The sequence below is a fragment of the Tachypleus tridentatus genome, chromosome 11 (genome assembly GCF_004210375.1).
Source record: "Tachypleus tridentatus isolate NWPU-2018 chromosome 11, ASM421037v1, whole genome shotgun sequence".
In the NCBI taxonomy this organism is placed as follows: Eukaryota; Metazoa; Arthropoda; class Merostomata; order Xiphosura; family Limulidae; genus Tachypleus; species Tachypleus tridentatus.
Window position 1 is genome coordinate 1,231,908 of NC_134835.1, and position 15,009 is coordinate 1,246,916.

General features: G+C 35.0%; 2 protein-coding genes across 2 annotated transcripts in view; both read right to left on the reverse strand.

Annotated features, from left to right (window-relative positions):
* Positions 1-13,706, reverse strand: part of LOC143231585 (uncharacterized) — a 71,491-nt gene extending 57,785 nt beyond the window's left edge. The window contains exons 1-2 of the mRNA XM_076466103.1: positions 13,592-13,706; positions 7,304-7,403 (exon numbers count right to left, since the gene is read on the reverse strand). The gene's annotated coding sequence lies outside the window, so the exon portion shown is untranslated. The remainder of the gene's footprint in view (positions 1-7,303; positions 7,404-13,591) is intronic.
* Positions 1-15,009, reverse strand: part of LOC143231592 (uncharacterized) — a 92,873-nt gene that overhangs the window by 19,133 nt on the left and 58,731 nt on the right. The gene's annotated exons all lie outside the window — the stretch shown is intronic.

Genomic DNA, 15,009 nt, shown 5'->3' on the forward strand with positions numbered 1-15,009 from the left:
ATGAAGCATGGCGATACCTCCGAGACCTTTGGGTTTAGAGATGCAGTGATAGCCCGGTAGGCTAAAATTACTATTGATGTTGAGAAGTGTTTCACTAATAATAACTAAATGTATGTTCTCTTTTTTACACAAGTTAAATAGTTCGTATTGTTTGTGGTTTAAGTCGCTCTGAATGTTAATTGCTAAAATGTTTAAGAACTGACTTGATCTTTGTCATCGGCGATCCTTTGGAACACTATCTTTGAGTCTCTTGGTGTCGTATGGTTGAAATTTAAAGTAGTGGGGAGTAGATCTGACTATACCTGCAATTAGCTCGTCGGAGTTGTAATAATCTCCCATGACCTTGAGTACAGTCTCCTTTACGAATGAAATCATACATTTAATTAGAAGTCAATGTGTTTGTGTTGATTGGGCAGTTTCTCGACTGCGGCCTGTTGCCTCGGCGTTGGTCTCTTTTGGGGATGTAGGGACTGAGAAAGATGCTGGCTGGTTCTGGTGGATTTTCGGCTGGGTTGTTGGTTTAGCGCTGGAACTTGGCAGTGTGTTCAGTTTATCCATGTTCATAGTGGGATTTGTCAAAGAAAACCACATTCACATCACCCAGGCTCAGAATGAAATAATGGAGCTGTTCAGCCATCAAATATTGAGGAACATAGCACAACGTGCAGCAAAGTAAAATCTTTGCATTAATGGTTGATGTCTCATGGACGTCAAGGTTCTCATTTAGGTATTGTACACACACTGCTTCCTGTATGGCACCTGTAACATCTTGAGTGCCATTTCTTGGTTTGTACAGTGTTTCCAATACAACTGGTGAAACAATATCCTCGACTATTCTTGATGTACTGACTAGAATCAATTTACCACTGTCAGGATTAAGAGCACAACCTTATGATGGAGCCGCTAACATGAGTGGTGCGTACAGTGGATGCCAGGCAAAAATAAAAGAGAACCAACCGTCAGCTTTGTTTTTCTACGCTGTTGAAGGTTGTGTATGTGTTCGAGATTTTATCTAGTGAGTACATGAACTTGGTGTCTTGCTTCAGACGTTAGGCAAATATAAGACAATCTTTGAAAATATTGTATCGTCAGACAGCCACAATGGCCCACTTAAATACATCCGCCCACTGTCCAACATGCTGGTTGTGCCACCTATCTGCAAATACACGTGCTACTGATTACTACAGTGACATTGTTGATTCTTTGTCTGAATTCGCAAATGAAAAATCAGATGTAGCAGTAAAAGCACGAGGTCTGCTGGACAGATTTGACAAAGAAACGACAGTTTTAGGATTGTTGATGGCTCAGCATCTATTAGCTGCATTAGAGGAGCTAAACCGTGAATTCCAAGCAAAATCAGCGACAGTATTGGCATGATTGAAGCATCTGCAATGACAGTTGAGCAATTGCGGGTATTGCGAACAGAGGACTATTACAACAAGATATTTGATGAAGCTGAGAAAAAGGTAACTTCCCTAGATCTGGTGCTTATTGAGCTACCACGCATTCGCAGACCCCCCAGAAGGATCACAGGTGATGGCTCAGCACACCATTCTACAACAGCTAGAGATTACTACAGAAGCCAATATTTTGAATTTGAGGACACAGTCATAGAACATCTGACCACTAGATTCAATGCAGACAACAATGACTTGAGGAAATATCTAGCACTTGAGAATATGATCACATCTGGCAAGATTGACAAGTCGGTTATAAATTGCTATCGAGCCGTTGTGCAGAGATTTCTGGAGTTTTAGTTCCCACGTTCAAAGGAACAATAAAAGCAGTATCTTTGAAAGGTGCAAAGGATACTTACTGTAAGATGCATGAAACAAGCCAGCAGATGTTTAGTGAAGTGTTTCTTCTCATGAAAATTTTGCTTGTATATCCAATATCCAGCTGCGAATGTAAACGCAGCTTTTCTGAAATAAGACGGTTGAAGACGTGATTAAGGTCACCTATGTCCCAGTGCCGCCTCAACCACGTGGCAGTTTGTCAAACTCACAAAAATGAGGTCGACAAGATAAATATAGAAGAGCTTATGAAAGAATTCATAAACAGATCATCACAAAGGAGGTCTACTTTTGGGAACATGTAGACTAGAGGACAAAATGAATCTTACTTAAATGAATGAAAAGTGTGAATAATTATGTGCTACATTGTATTGATTTGTAATTTTCAAGAGATCACAAGGACATTTTTAACAAACAACATTAACAGTTTTTCAGTAGATATAAACTTATCAAGGGTAATTACTACTTTTATTAATATTTGAAAACGTAATTCATGAAATGAAAGTTATTAGTAACCTTGTCAAGTATAATGGCAATCTTTTATACAGAAATAAATTCATGTGACACTTCATTTGTGACACATTTGTCTTTATTTTATTAACATTTTGAAAACTGTTCACAACACCTCACTTATACAAACCTACATGGAAAGCTTGAAGTATCGATTGTGGTATATATAGGTATTGCTTCAGGTTCTTATTAAAAAACTGCTTTAATAGTATGATCTGCTGAGGCATATACGTTAATTAATCTTATTTTCTGTCTATTGTGTTCTATATCTAAATATATTATCCTACCATAATATTCATGTCTTACTGCTTTAACTTTATCTGTGTAATTTATACTTAATATAATGCCTGCTTCATTAGGTTTTCCCAATGACCAGTACGATAAGACATTATGTTTCTTATTGAATTGTCTGATCTATGTTATTGAGATGAAATTCTTGTACCACAAGAATATCAGCTCTATTTCTCTTCATCATATCTATTACTATCTGTTGTTTTAAGGTTTTTAGAAAACCTTGAGTGTTTAAAGTTATTTTTAGTTGCATTGAACGTTTATATAATTTTTTATAAAACAGAGTGAGAAATAGATTAAAGAGAAAAGAAAAGGAAATGAGATAATTGCAATTTAACAATGAGGCTCTTACGACTACATAAGGAATTATCTACTTACATTTCTCATGTACTTCTTGATACTCTTTTCGGTCGATGTTGCTGACCGTGACCTTTTCGTTGTTTTTTTGTTTTCATCCATACCTTCCTCGCTGTCCGAATATGACTCGGACAGTAGAAGGTCTTTGGCAAGAAGCTCTATACCCGGTCTACATTGCTTGTATTTGTCTGTTGTCTTTTTCGACTGTTGTGTTTCTTCTTCTTTAGAATCAGCCATTATTTTCCTGGATACACCTCTGAAGTTGTTTTCTCTTTCACTTTCTTTTCCCCCATTCGTAGTTACTTGTTTCTGTTTCAGGTCCGTTTTTTCCGATTTCGTTACCACTTCAGTTGTATCTTGTTTCTCTTCCATTTTGGTTGTTTCTTGTTCGTCTTCTTCGTTTTCATCTGCTTTCTCTACTACATTTTCTGTCTCTTCTTCTACCTCCATGTTATTAGCTTCATTTCCTTGTACTTTCTCTGCCGTATCTTTCACTACTTTTTGAACTACTTTCTCTCCTTGATCTTTCTCCTCACCCGATTTAAGAACTGCAGCGAATGATTTATTTTTACACAATTTGTGGAGGTGATCTTCACATTTTTTTTACACCCTTTTTTACATTCGCTGGGTGAGTGACCGACTCCGTCGTACTTAGCGGCCGATTGTACAGCCATTGTATGCCCTAAGTGGCCTTCTTTGCATTCCTGGGTAATTTGCCATTACCCTGAACTGGCCGATGTACAAAAAGTTGGATATCGGGGTAGACATGTCGATCCGTATACTTCTGGCACCGTTGAATACTTTCGTGTTAACGTGGGTTTCTCTTATAACGTTCCATAGCTATTAGGGAGCTGGCTAGATATTCATTAGGAACTTCATGTGGAAGGTTCCTAATTCTTACCACGGTCACATTAGAACCAGCTGGAGTCGAGTCTCGCTGAGTGGGTATTTGGGTATTGATGTTAAATACCCAGGAGGGTCAGGTACATTAGACCTCCTCCCGAACGTTGATAGCGTCTGTCGTTCAGGGATTAGTTTTATAATAGCTTTGAGCCAGAGTATAAGCATAACACCGTACTCGGGCCCATTTCAGGGCACAGTCCATGCATGGACGCACAAGAAAAGGTTTTTTCTTCTTTAATTATTTCTTTTTTTTTTTAATATATTTTTATCTTTTTGATTTTTTTGTATTTTATATAATATATATGATTTTCATTTAATATTTTTTTCTTTTGTCTTCTTATGTTACTTTTCTCCATGGAGAAAATGCTACTACTACTAGTAGTAACGATAAAATTAAAAAAAAAAATTATATGTGAAAATTTAGGATCAATAAAAGAAAAACAAGGATTAAATGTCTAGTGCAAGGTGGCCAGCTTGTGTTACATGTGTTAAATACATGTTAAAAGGGGAGAGGTATTTAGGGCTATTTACATCATGTATGTGGTATCTGTCGAGATCACACATTAAGTTATTCTTATGCCAATTCTTATTGAAATATTTTAGAGAATTATGCAAGAGTCTTTCAGATATTGTGTCTATGTTTGCGTACTTGTGCATGAATGTGGTTGAGGTGCTACGTGGTAATTTATATGCCGAAGTTAGTACTGAATTTTGTATTCGTTGAAGTTTCTGTACATGTGTGGGTGCTATGTTAATCCAGGCAGGTGATGCATATTCTATTATGGGTCTAATGTACGTTTTGTAGATTTTAAGTATATCGTCTGGTGATGTTTTTGGATTTTACCTGAAAGACTTCTTGCATAGTTTGCTCTTTTCCAGATTCGTTTCAGTATATTTTTAATATGCGGTAATCACGTTAATTTTGAATCGTAAGTTAGACCTAGAAATTTAGCAGACGTAGCAGTCAGTAAAAGTGATCCATTCCTGTAGAGCTTTGGTGGATCTTTTTTCAGCTTATTCAGTCTGCTGAATAATATCACATGGGTTTTCGGAATATTGATTTTTATTCTATATTTCTGGCAGTATTCTTCGATGTTATTTAGAACTGGTTGTAGGTTCGTTGCTGCAATTGAAGGAGTGTAGGCACTTTTCCAGACTGCTACATCGTCAGCAAACTGTGATGCATAATCTAAATTTAGGTCCGACAGAGGCATATTACTCACATACATGATAAATAATATAGAGCTAACAACCCCTTCCTGCGGGACTATTGCTTTGGGTGAAAAGGACCATGAGTGGGCCCCATTCACATTTACTTTGCACATGCTGTTTTCCAGGAAGTTGGACAGCCAGCGAATAGTTTCCTGGGGTAATGCCATTTCATGTAACCTATGACGCAAACCATTATGCCACACTGTGTCAAAAGCTTTCTCAATATCGAGAAAGCAAGCTACAGTGCATTCGTTTTTGTTAAAGCTGTCAGTAATTGATTCTGTAAGTCGAATCAGGTGGTCTGAAGTTTGGCGGTATTTTCGAAATCCGTTTTGAATTTCAGGTAATTTTGAATTTTCTTCTAAGTATACTGAGAGACGATTACTAATTATCCTCTCTAATACTTTGCCAAGAAACGGGGATATATCCAGTTGATAATGATAGATTAAATGAGGCTCTTAGGTGTTCGTATAATCTCCGAGTGCTGTGTTTTAGGAGGATAGCTTGAATACCATCTTCTCCAGGGGCTTTGTTTTTTGTGTTTTTAATAGCAGTTACTACTTCTGTAACAGTGATATGTTTTACCAGTTGATGAGTGCTCCAGTATTTTGTTTTTTTCTTGGTGCGTAATGGTGTTGACTGGAAATACAGGTGTGTAAAAGCTTTTGTTGTGATCAATAAAGTTATTAACTGTATTATAGAAGTATCTGTTCATGTCTGGTTCATGATGTGTCTTGAACGTGTTTTCTAGGTGTTTTTAAATATCTCAGCTTTTTCTATGTCAGTGTACGCTGTTTCTCCATCCAGTTCAAGTGGTGGATATACTGTGTTTGTTGTTCCTGTATTCGTAAATCTTTTTAAGTGTGTCCAGAATTGTTTTGGATCAGTTTTGTGATTTAGTTCCGAACAGAAGGTGTCCCAGATTTGTTGTTTTTGTCGTCGGATTAAATGTATCTTCTTCCTTATAGTGTTGATCTGTGTTTTAAGTGCGGGGTTGCGATTTTGAATGTACTGTCTGCGGAGTATACGTCTGTTTGTAATAAGTATATTATGTCTTTATGTGGTTGCCATGAGCGAGTTGTTGTGAAGTGTTTTTGTTTCGGTATAGAACTGTTGGCTGCATGTTTTAGACACTCAGAGATGATGACAGTATGCATCTATATCTGATGCGTCCGCGGCAATATGTGGTACTTCGGGGAGGTAAGGTTTGATTTAAGATAGTTTGAAAAACTGGCCAATTAGCTTTGTTGTAATTCAGTTGATCTTTAACTATGATTTTATTTAAGTGGGGAATGAGATTGAAGATACAAACTGGGAGGTGGTCACTGTCCAAATCGTGACCAACATTAAAGTTTACGAATTTGCGACTCATATTTGACGAACACAGGCATAGGTCCAGTATTTCACTGGTGCCGTGTGCGTACGAGATATGTGTCGGTGTTGCATCATTTAATAAAATCATGTTAGATTCATCCAAAAATTGAAAAAAGTATATTGCCGTTTGCGTTTGTACTTCGACAGTTGAATGCTATATGTTTACTATTTAGTTCGCCCGTAATGATTAGATTAGGACTGTTATTATTCAATGAATGCAAAAGATTTGCATCTAACACTGTACTAGGCGAGCAGTAGATGCCCGCCATAGTAACGTCTGTATGATTTTGCGTTTTTATATTAATGATTATAGATTCGTTACTGGAAGGGATACTAAGTTCCTGAACTATAAGTTCAGTCCTATACAACAATAAAATACCTCTGTTTGGATCTCTATTATGATCAGAAAGAGCTTAATCTTGTTCAGAATTTGTGTGTTGTGGAATATCCAGGGTGGGGTTTGAGATACTTAAACTACTAGTTATTGGCTTATCGTTATCTATATCCGTAGGCTTAGCCACACTATCGTCAGAATAGCTGGAACATACTTGTATTCTTTACTTATAAAAAGGTAAAAAACCCGATATTAAAACTTTAACTGTAATGTACAACGAGAAAGTACAACATATCTTTTTCCCTCCTAACGGCTGCAGGCACTCAACCGCTTCGGGGCCTAACTTTTCCTCTACCTCTTTGATAACCTCATGCAGCAGGGCTCCTTCAAGAATATCGGTATACACAGAATTCCTTCTATTAATTTTTAGCTCGTGTCACAATGGCACTAAAGACTAATTTCTAAGTCCCACTGAATTAAGTTCTATCTGAGTAACTTTCCTTCCAACAGAAAAAATTACTTGCCTTACCGTTGGTCTTCTCTTGCCTCGATTTAGCCTTTCTGCGATAGTTTAGTTTTTCCGTAGAATACTACACACGCACGTGGAATTACACTCTTCGACTTCCGTGCTGCGAATAACAATAACCATAGAAGGTATACAACAAGAACTAGAAAATCAAAATATACCTTACAACAAAGTAGAAAAATAACTTCCAAAGTAACAAACAAATAACCTTAATAAGAGTAGACAGAACAAAACAAAACATTTTGGAACTAATAAACAACGGTATCACTCTCTGGTACCAAAGATTTCAAATTATTCCCCATCTATTAGGAATCTTTAAATTTATCAATTTATTCTGGCTACTTCCCACTTTCTTGGAAGCAAGCCAATATACTAATGTTCCATAAACAAGGAAAGCCAGCCAATAAACCAGTTATCGATCCATCAGCCTGACCAGCCATGTATGCAAGATTCTTGAAATAATAATAATTAGTAATAGACTCTCCACATTTTTGGAGATAACATCAAAATTGCCTGAGTAACAAAACGGATTTAGAAAATTTACACAAACGACAGATCATTTAGTTTGGTTATGTTAATTGGTTCTACCTTTCAGATGGTTTTAGCTTTTGTCGTCACCTCTGTAAAGATATACAAACAAAGAATAATAAGGAACAAGTCGTAACCTTTAAAAAATATACCAAGTACTTTGAATATGCCTCTGAACACAGTAAAAATCATTTGAGAAACAGAGCGATGTTTAGAGAATCAATTCATATGCTCGGTGTAATACACACGAGTTTGTCTACAGATCTGCACTAAAAGTTTTGACACAGCATGTGCAACTTCACAAAACTTGATTTTTTCTATACAAAATACTTGTAATCTTTACTAAAAGTCCAATTTGTAATCAAATATTGTAACTAAATATTTCTTTGTGGAAATAGCCTGTTTCGCTCCTAGTCCGAGTGCTAAGTGATTTCGTGTTATGATTAAACAATTAAAATTAAATTCGTCCTAAAAATTCAAGTATTTTCCCACTTTCCAAAACTTCTTAAATACATTTCAAACGTTTTTCTCTAGTAACACTTTACATTTTGTTATTTTCTATATTCTAACACTGTAGTGTCTGTCATTTAACCACATTTCAATTACAATACTTTTATTCTTTTTTAAATACAGAATAAAATCAAGAAGTAAAGGAACTTTTGGCGAGAGTGAGCTAACAGATAGACGTGTGTTTGCAAGCTCTAGAGAATACAGGCATAGGAAAACTTTTATCCATATATCAACGAGAACCACATTCACCTACCCAGGCAAAGTTAAATTACTACACCCACTAGACAAAAAGAATTTACATTAAAAGAGAGAACACCAGTTGAAGGAAAAAGCCAAAGCTAAATTAACTTCTCTTGAACATGATGATGAAGAAAGTAATGCAAGAAAAAAATGAAAACCAAAAAGAATATCCTAAAATTAAGTAATTCAAGCGAAAATTCAGAAAATGAAGATGAGGGAGAAGAAACTTCTCATACCGAGGTAAAGACAGTTCCTTCCTCCATACTACTTAAAAAAGCCTTGGATGTTTACACTGAAACCAATCAAGATAAAAATTTAGAACAAACAGATGAACAAAATAATTATGACAGATTTCACATCAATAATGTCTGAAAGAAAAAGAAATTCTTTACAAAATGAAACTACACAACTTATATCAAAACCACCCCCATTTTCTATAACTATTGAAGGCGTGTCTGGCACATATAACCAGTCACAGCTAGCAGGGGAAATAAACAGATGTAAACCAGGTGTCGAAAGAGCAAATGATAAGCGTTGACCTAGGGGCGGTGTCCTTGTCCAAGGGCAAGGAGCTGCTGACCTAAATGAACTTCTTAAAGAATGGCCCAAGGACGCCTTCACACCTGGGAATATAAATATTCATTTACCAGGAACTAAGCCACAGCCGAAGGCAATAGTAATCTGTGGGGTGCACCACTCAATAACCAAACAGGATATTGAGCAAGGATTAAACAATCTCAACATACATATGCAAAACCGGCTCGTTTGGGTTGAGAAAATATTTTACGTAGAAGAGCAAACAACGTTTCGACCTTCTTTGGTCAGAGTCAGGTTTGTGAACCTGACGTAAAATATTTTCAACTCAAACGAGCCGTTTTTGCATATTTCTCTACAAGTGGTTTTTCTCGACATCACTGAATCTCAACATACCTTACACAAAAATAGAAATAATTATATCCAAGGTAACAAATAAAGCAACAAATTTAGTAAGAGAAGACATAGAACAACATTACAATATCTTGGAATTGATAAATAATGGAATCATTTTATGGTACCAAAAATACCAAATGAAACAATTAAAAACACTAGCAGTTGTAATTACACAGTGTTTTAATAGCCAAAGATATGGGCACGTCTCAGCGGCATGTCAAGCAACACCGAAGTGTTGCGAATGTGGCGGTAAACACCATATTTCGGCTTGTAAAAAAAGAACAAGCCACACAAATATGCTGTAATTGTGGTGAAACTCATACAGCAAATTATAAAGGATGTGACAAATATAAACAGATTAAACAACGCATCTATGAAAAAAAAACAATACAAGATAACACACCAAACACAATAACACAAACTACAGGACCAATTACATATGCACAAAAGTTGAAAGAAAATATTACACAGCCAAAACCACTTACTAAAGAACAACAAAATTCTACGAAAACAGTAACGACTTTACAAGATCCTAATAAAATCAGATACAACAAGCAACCAAGAAAACACTTACAAGAAGAGAAAAACACAAACGATGAAACAAGTCTAATAGTAAACTTAATTAAAAACACATTCTTACAGAGGTTAGTAAAGAATTTACTAAACCGAACCAATCAAATAACAGTATTGACCTCTTCATAAACATAGCCAAAAAACACATAACACTACATATACCACACCTAATAACAACAATTACAGGATACATGCTTAAAGCATAAAATTCACAGTTCTAAGTATCAACATCCAAGGTGCACTTGCTTCCAAGAAACACGAAATCGAAGACATAATAACAGATATAAACCCTGATATTTTTATCATAAGCGAAACATTAATTTATCCTAAGAATAGATTTAAAATATATAACTACTTCAATAAGAAAACACAGAAGAAATAATCAAGACAACAGAGGAATTATGTTATTATATAAAAAACACCTTTCAGTTACTGAAATCCCAATGAATAGCAACAATGAAAATATAGTGGTTGATATTCTCTTAGAAAACCACTCGAAAATAACAATAGCAGGATTATATTGTTCTCCAAATAAGTGTATAGACAAATCTAATATACAACATCTTTTCCCACAACCAAAATACAATAGTAACAGGATATCTGAATTCCAAACACAAGAACTTTCGATGCAATTCTACAAACTCCAATGGCAGACACCTTTTACAATTCATAGATAATAACAGCATATCTCTTATTAACGATAATACACCTACCCATACTACCTATGCAACAAATTAAAATGATATCCTAGACATCTGTCTCACCTCTTTTAATATTAGGCAAAAGCTAATAAATTTTAATGTGGGAAAAGATGTTGACAGCGACCATCTTCCAATATGGTGCGTCTTCGATCTCACCAAAAAGATAAAATCAGTAGGCAGGACAAATTTGATTACAAATAAACAAATTGGCAAGAATTTCAAAAAGTGTTAGACAGTGTACTACCAGATAAAGTTAAACATACAGCAAACAACGAATCAGAAATTGATTCTTACAGTCAAATAATTATGGAGTGCCTTCTAAAAGCAGTTACGGACACGATACCTAAACAAAAATATATAACCACAAACAATGGATGGAAACCAACCAAACAACTACAAACAATGATAAACCGACACGATACCTAAACAAAAATATATAACCACAAACAATGGATGGAAACCAACCAAACAACTACAAACAATGATAAAACAACGAAGACAATTAAGAAAACTATTCATGGCAACAAGAGAACAAGAAATAAAAACACAAATTAACAGCATTAGAAATAAAATTAGAGCAGAAATTAAACAACTAAAACAAGAAAAATGGAACAACTTCTGCTCTCACTTAAACGAACAAACCGACCCAAGTTTGGCTACATTTAAAAGATTCACAAATGAACCCACCACAAGAAAATATCCAACACTGGAATATAACAACACCTTAGTACAAACCAACAAAGAAAAAGCAGAAGCCTTCAAACAGCAGTTACAAAGCACATTTAAAACACAATGACACGGACATGAACAATTATTACTACAATAAAACAAATAACCACGTAACAAATAACAGAATTATAGAAACCACACTTTCCAGGCAACATTAAAAACAGCAACACTAACTACAATACCCAACTACTCACCAAACAAATCAAACTAAATGAGCTTAAAAATGAATCAAAAATACAAAAAACAAAGCACCGAGAAACGATGGAATACAAACAATTCTTCTCAAAAAAGGCACTCCAAAATTATTTGACCACCTATTAGCCATATTTAATTTATCTCTGTACTCTGGATACATCCCAGTCTCTTGGAAGCAAGCTAATATTTTAATGTTCCACAAAGAAGGAAAACCAGCCAATAAACCAAACAGTTATCGACCGATCAGTCTGACCAGCTGCCTAGGTAAAAATTCTCGAAAGAATAATAAGCAATAGACTCTTCACATTTTTAGAGATTAATTCAAAATTACCAGAAGAACAAAACCGATTTAGAAAATATATACAAACAAGAGATCATTTAATTACATTAACTGAAAAAATAATAAACAGTTTTAATAAAAAAAAAGAATGCACTGTCGCCTGCTTCCTCGATATCGAGAAAGCATTCGACACTGTATGGCACAATGGTCTTCGGTTCCGAATGTATGAAATAGGACTACCGCGAGGAATTATTTGCTGGTTATCAAACTTTTTGGAAAATAGAAAATGTAGTGTAAACGTAGAGGGAACTTTCTCAGAGTTCTTCACTCTAGCAGCTGGAGTCCCTCAAGGAGGGATGGTTAACCCTATTCTCTCCATCATGTATGTAATCAATATCTCACTTAAAGACCCAAACCATGGATATGCGTCTCAGTTTGCTGATGATGTAGCAATCTGGAAAAGTGCCCCTACACCAGAAATAACAGCCTCTAACTTACAACCACAACTAAATAGATTATGTGAATATTGTGAAAAATATAGAATTAAAATAAATACAGCGAAGACGCAACTAGTAACAATTCCAAAATCTACGAAATACCAAAAAGTTTAACCCTAGATCTACATGAACGGAAAGCTTCTCCAAACTGCTACATCTGCAAAATTTTAAGGATTAACATGCGATTCGAAACTTGCATGGATAAAACATGTAAATAAGAAAAACTAAAATTTGGCGAAGAATAAACTATGCTAGGAGTCTAACTGGTAAAAACCACGGAACAACACCAGTAAACATCATTAAAATATACAAGACATACATTAGACCTGTAATAGACTATGCAGCTCCTGCACGGATCAATGTAAGTGTAAAACAAATACAAACCAAACTCCATACATTTCAGAATACACTAATTACATCAGCATAAAGAGTACCTAAAACCACTTCAAAGTTCATGTATAATTAATCAGATACACAAACAAAACTAGATAGACTTCTACATAGTACAATAAAATATTTTGATAAAACGTGGCGAAAATACGAGTTGTTATGCGAACTAGAGAGATATTGCATACATGATGAAGAGACCTAAACACCTCTCCCCGTTAAATTTCTACATTAGATCATTAAGATAAACTCATTTAAAATAATAATAATAGAATAGAGCTAAAATAAAAACAGGCTACCTACGTTCTAGACTTATTCTAAAAAAAAAATCAAAGAACAATATAAATGGACATTGCCCTGAAAAGGACCTGACTAAACTTATAATAATCACTCCAGCCATTCAGTATTTACTCGAAATATATTAATCTGGTCACTCCAACAAAGTCATGGAAGGAGGAAAAGGTCTAGTGTACCTGATCCTCCTGGGTATACAAATAAATATACCCTAATACCAGAGAGAGAGAGAGAAGTAAAGGAAACATATCGTCTCGCTACAACCATCACCTCAAAATGGGTTGCTAAGCCTTTTCGAATTTCACATGTGGAGGATATCATAATTTACGTTATATATACATATATACAAGATCAATTTATTAACTTTAGACACTAACATCGATTTACAAAAATATGAAAGCTTGATTAAACTAAAGCCACTCCCTACCTCATTGTAATTTTCGATCGACTGAAAGTTGAACCGTTATCACAAATTTAAAATGACGGAAAAGAACCACTCTTACGACATTCTAAGCTGTTGAACGATTACGCACACGCCACCTCTCAGTGTACGCGTTCATATAAGGGACCGTTTCCAAAATTAAGTGTTGAATGTATGGTGTAGAACATAAGCCCCATCCCAACAAAATAAAAAAGTTAACGAGACTGTTATTTTATATACTAGCTTGAAATTACTACTTATTTTAGTTCCTAACTTGTACAAAACTATAGACCTATAATTTTGACATTACAAACATTAAATATTAAACAGTACTGCATTCAAAATACCACGTCACTCGCTAAAATTTGTATTTATGTTCTTTTAATATTTACTTTTAAGTTGAGAAATGAATTATAATCTACAGTGTGATTCCAAACGTATCGACAAATTTATAAAATAAGAGATTAATAAAATTTTAAATACAAGTCAATAAACAGGATGACATATGCTGTGACGAGTAACTCGATGCGAAAGGGTTAATTAAGATAGTTAAAAGGGGTGTATATGGTAATGAGGTAAGCTATTCTTACATATGTGTTTTGTAAAATCTGGAGATTTTTTGAGCGGAATTCGATGTGTTACATGGGACCATACTACTATATTCGGCAACAAGGCTTATGCATTATATCTTATATACAAATATAATGATAGTTTTATATCATTTGCAAATTCCCCCGATTTCTCTCAGATAATATAACCGTTGATTTCACTGGAATAATTGTTTTGATGTGTGTTGGACATGTTACATTTTAGTTTAAGTTGATTACGAAAATATGACGTTCTCAGAAAGAATGATTTCAGTGTCATATAGTTTTACTTTAATCTTGTGTAATTTTTTTCACGTTTAAAACATCTATAGAATAGTATCGCTTAGGTTGTTTTTGTTAGGGATAAGTGCAACGACCTATTTATTACACCAATCTATGATTGCACTAAAAGAAGTCTGAAATCTACGTGCGTTAGCGGAAGTGTTAGTTGAATCGCTTCAAACGACAACATCATCTGCATACTTCGACTTGAGTGTGCCATTCAGATTGGGAATGGGTATGACATTAACAAATAAAGTGTGTAGGAAAGGATTAATGACCGATTCCTAAGGAACACTACCTTGTATGTAAAACGTATTGGACGTATCGTTTGTTCTGACTTCAGCCATTCTGTTAGTTGAGAATTTAGCTATCCAGCGGATGAGGAATTCTGGTATTATAAATACGGATTATTTATATAAAAGAGCATTGTGAGATATGGAATAAAAGGCACGTTTAAAGTCGAAGAGGACACCAACTAATACACAATTACGGTTAAAGGCTTTGAAAGTTGATTCAGCGAGTCTTGCAAGGTGGTCAGTTATCTGTATTCGTTCT